Source organism: Pinus tabuliformis, chromosome 5_2 (genome assembly GCF_031772625.1).
Source record: "Pinus tabuliformis cultivar Carrire ecotype Pingquan chromosome 5_2, CPIR1, whole genome shotgun sequence".
Lineage (NCBI taxonomy): Eukaryota > Viridiplantae > Streptophyta > Pinopsida > Pinales > Pinaceae > Pinus > Pinus tabuliformis.
In genome coordinates, this window is record NC_142306.1 from 94,135,861 (window position 1) to 94,140,895 (window position 5,035).

Here is a 5,035-nt window from a genome sequence, read left to right on the forward strand (position 1 = left end):
TACACCATATGGAGATGATTTTGACCCAGCTTTAGATGCTCTAGAAAAAGTCCTACAGCGTTGCATTGCTACCAGGCTTTGCTTAAGCCACGAAAAATGTTATATGATGATGACTGAAGGGCTTATTCTAGGACACTTTGTCTCAGCAACTGGCATTCAGGTAGATCCGGCCAAAATTCAAATACTTTTGCTTATCCCCACCCCCACTACTCAAACAGAGGTACGCAGTTTTCTTGGATTTTCTGGGCATTATAGACGATTTATAGAACATTATTCACACATTGCTGCACCTCTATATGCACTAACTGGTAATGTTGATTTCATGTGGACAGAAAAATGTGACCGCGCTTTCCAGGAATTAAAGAAGCTTGTATCAACAGCTCCAGTCCTTCGAGGACCAGATTGGAATTTACCATTCCAAATCTCGTCTGATGCCTCAGATACAGAAATCGGTGTAGTCCCTGGGCAAGAAGAGGATAAAAAATCATATGCTATTTATTATATCAGCAAAAATTTATCCCCTGCCGAATTGAATTACACTGTCACTGAGAAAGAATTCCTCGTTGTGATACATGCTGTCAATAAGTTTAGACATTATATTACAGGCTATCCCGTTATTTTATATACAGATCATTCTGCTATTAAATATTTAGAAAATAAGCCTATTACAAATGCTGGAATAACTAGATGGTTGATCTTATTGCAGGAGTTCGATATCACAATCAGGGATCGACCCGGCAAGGAAAACCCTGTAGCTGATTTTCTCTCACGAATACCAAAATCAATTGAGGCAGCAGTAGTGGAAGACCAATTTCCGGATGAGCACCTGTTTGCCATTGCTGTTCAAACACCCTGGTATGCTGATGTTGCCAATTACCTTGCAGTAGGTAAGCTACCAAAACACTTAACCCCTAATGAACGTAAGCAGATTGTTCAGAAAAGTACTCGATTTTCGTGGATTGGGGGCCATTTGTTCCACACAGGGGCAGACATGCAAATTAGGAGATGTATTCGAGAAGATGAAATTTTCAACATCTTAAAAGCTTGTCATGACGGACCATGTGGGGGACACTTTGCTGAAAAAAGAACAACACATAAAGTATTGCAGACAGGATACTACTGGCCTACAATTTTTAAGGATGCAAAGAAATTTGTCCAAGCCTGTGACAGCTGCCAGCGAGCAGGACGACCTGGTCAAGCCGACGAAATGCCTCTGAGGCCACAATTAGTCATTGAACCATTCGAATGATGGGCTCTTGATTTCGTTGGACCCATCAACCCATCATCAAATCAGAGAACATATATCTTGGTAGCCACAGAATATGTCACTAAATGGGTTGAGGCCGAAGCGTTGCCTAGAGCTACAGAAGATTCTGTAATACAGTTCCTGTTCCATTTGTTTGTACGTTATGGCCTTGCGAGAGAAATAATTACATATGGAGGACCACAATTTGCCGGAAACAAATTAGCTGCAACACTTAACAATTATCACGTCCAGCATAAAATTACTACCCCATATCACCCGCAGGCGAATGGGCAAGTAGAAAGTAGCAATAAGGTAATAGAATCAATTTTAACAAAAACCATTGCTTCACATAGGCGTGATTGGGCCGCCTGACTACCTGAAGCACTCTGGGCTTATAGAACCACATGGAGAAGTACCACCGGTTATTCACCCTATCAATTAGTGTTTGGAAAACAACCTATTTTTCCCATAGAATTCGAAATCCAAACGTTACGAACTACACAGGAAGTTGGCCTAGATTTAAGTGAGGCACAAATTAATCGATTACAGCAGATTAATGAATTGGACGAAATAAGGCTATCTGCATTACAGAATACAACACTTATTCAACAACAACGAGCTAAATGGCATGATGCACTTATCAAGAACAAAGTCGTTCACGAAGGGGACTGGGCTTTGTTATATGACTTTCGGTTTCAGGACTTCTCGGGGAAACTGCAGACTCGTTGGTTGGGACCATACGAAATCCAGAAAGTACATGATAATGGGACCCTTACTCTGATCACAATCGATAGTTCTGGATATGCATTCAAGGTAAATGGCCACCGAGTTCGTCTCTATCGCAGGCCACTCACTCGGGAATCCTTCTGTCAACAGCTACGTCAAGACACTGATATGGAAATTTTAGGAGAGGAAGTAAAATCTTCCTCACCTGTAATTCAGTAAGGAATGCATTTTTTTTCCTATGACTTGTACATAAGTTCTTGTATATATGTTTTCTTAACATTTCTTTGATCTTTCTTTTTTAATTTTGATTTTTGCATTCAGCGTGTCTTTGCTGTTCCTTTTTCAAAAGGAACAACATTTGCTTGTTTTTGTGTTTCTGCTGTTCCTTTTCAAAAGGAACAACATTTCTCAGTTTTTGCTGTTCCTTTTCAAAAGGAACAGCATTTGTAATTTTTTGCTGTTCCTTTTCAAAAGGAACAGCTTTTGTGAAGTTTTTGCCGTTCCTTTTCAAAAGGAACAGCATTTGTGCGTTTTTGTTGTTCCCGTTCAAAAGGAACAACATTTGGGAGTTTTTGTCGTTCCTTTTCAAAAGGAACAACATTTCTGCGTTTTTGCTGTTTCTTTCCAAAAGGAACAACATTTGTGAGTTTTTGTTGTTCCTTTTCAAAAGGAACAACATTTGTGAGTTTTTGCTGTTCCTTTTCAAAAGGAACAACATTTGTGATTTTTTGCTGTTCCTTTTCAAAAGGAACAACATTTGAGAGTTTTTGTTGTTCCTTTTCAAAAGGAGACAGCATTCATGATCTTCGGTTGTTCCTTCTCAAAGAACGACATCTCAACTATTTGTTTTGCATGGATTCTTCTCTCCTGTTCCTTTTTCAAAAAATAACACCATAGCCATGTTTTTTCTCTCTGTGATGATTTATATTGAGGATGCTTTTATCCATGTTCTCTCCAATCTTTAAGATACAACTATGCACTTATGCAATGAACATAAACTACGACATACCGAAGTCAGCAGATCATAAGATCGCTATCTTTATAGAGCCTAGTATTGATAAGAGGACAAGAGGAGGGACATACTTACCTCTCATCTCTGCTGTCATTGACTTATTCCCATTGTTTTGATTGGTTATCTTTATCATGGCGATTTCCTTAAAAAATTTCTTTGATTATTACTTAGGGATAAGAGCAGAGGATTCATATCTTCCAGTTGGGATGATAAGACTTCTTCCACCATTCCCACTCTTAAGGAGTGTTGAACCACCCTTATGTGTAAATAAATAAGAAAAAAGTGTTTTGCTAAAAGAAAAAATGAATATGGATTGTCAAATGCAGGATAGGGGGTCTCATCACGAGCCAGCCTACCATGATCATCAGGATGGAAGCGAAGTGGCATTCCCAGTATGGCCACCACACCAGGGATATGGTCCAAAAGGTACACTAAATAAACAGACCTTGGAACAGGGGGTCTCATCACGAGCCAGCCTGTCCACGTTTCGCACCTTCCTTATGAATGGCATTATGGCTACCTGGTTACCAAGCCAGCATAATGGCCTGCATTTCGACAAAATATTTTTCAAAATACACACAAAGGATCATGGTTCCGAGGGTGAAATAAACAACTCTGCCAAGGTTATGAACACCTGTCGGCAGCAGAGCTTTGTTAATGGTATCGAAGTCATAATGGCTACACCAATAGGTATGATATTAATACCTCTTTGTCTCTTATATCCTATAAATAATTCATATTTTATGTCCCAATGAATATATCGCATGAACACTCATTACCACCAATCATGGAAAAGGAACTGACAATGACCTCTGGAGACTTCGTACGATTGACAGACGTCCCATCCCCCGGCCTCACATCATATTACATAGGCTCTTATGTAAAATGTGATCCACCTTTTTGCCTCGATTTCGGTATTTCGTTGTCCATCTAAAACATGGTGTAATTTTATATGCTGTTCCTTTATGACTAGTTACACGATGGCTGCTGCTCCTCTATTTGACGGCTGGGGCAGCCTATCACATCGCGGGGGGGAAGGTAATCTCATTACTCCACGAGTTACGCGTCAGCACACCATTCGGGGTAGATAGTGTACGAAGGTATGGCATGGTTTAACGGTATGATAATTCTATTTTACGCAAAGTTGCCATCCACAATCCATTTTTGTTGCATACTCTGTTTTTTTTTGCGACGATCACCCTCTCTGCGTCTCAAAACAGGACAGGCAGTTGTTGTTCCATTGGAAATTCTTAGTGGAACCATGGGAGGAAAGGCAATCCGAAGCGAACCTCAAGAATTGACAGTCTCTGCTGCTACCCGGGAGATCCTGGAAAAGGCTGGATGGCTGAATTATTTCAGTCGCCTACAAGAATCAAACGAGACAGTGGCGTTGGAATTTCTGCAAAACTTGCAGGAGGACTACTCCATAGTAAGAGAAAGGCGGATAGCGGTCACTGATGATGTAATTGCAGAAGTCTCAGGACTACCAGCCACCGGACCTGTATGGACGCTGAGGAAAGAAAGACTACAAAAGATTATGGATATTTTCCATGATGAAGGCCAAAGCTTGACAGTGAAGGGGAAGGGAGTTCTGCCAGCAACGTTAGGAGAACCCTGGACCGAATTAGCAAAGATAGTACAGAGCTACATTACTTGAGAAGGAAGGAAAGACGTGGTAAGACCAAGTCATCTTAAACTCTTAGCTGTTTTGAAAGAAAAATGTTCTGTAAATCTGCCTGCACTTTTAAATTCACTATTGCATGATGCGGCCCGAAGCCTGAAAAAGGCACAACACGTAGAAGCAGTTGTTAGCCACCATGGATTGATTCGATTGATAGTGAGCCATAGTCTTACTCAACAGCAGAGCAGCTGGGAGGAGCTCATTGCATTGATTGAGGGGGGATTGGCTGCACCATCCCCAAAACCTAAACATTCCTCTAGCACACCGGAACGATCAGAGAAATGCAGAGAATTGGTAGCAGAAAAACGTGTTGCTCCAAAACGTAAACATTCTTCAAGTACACATGAGCGACCAGAAAAACGCAGAGAAT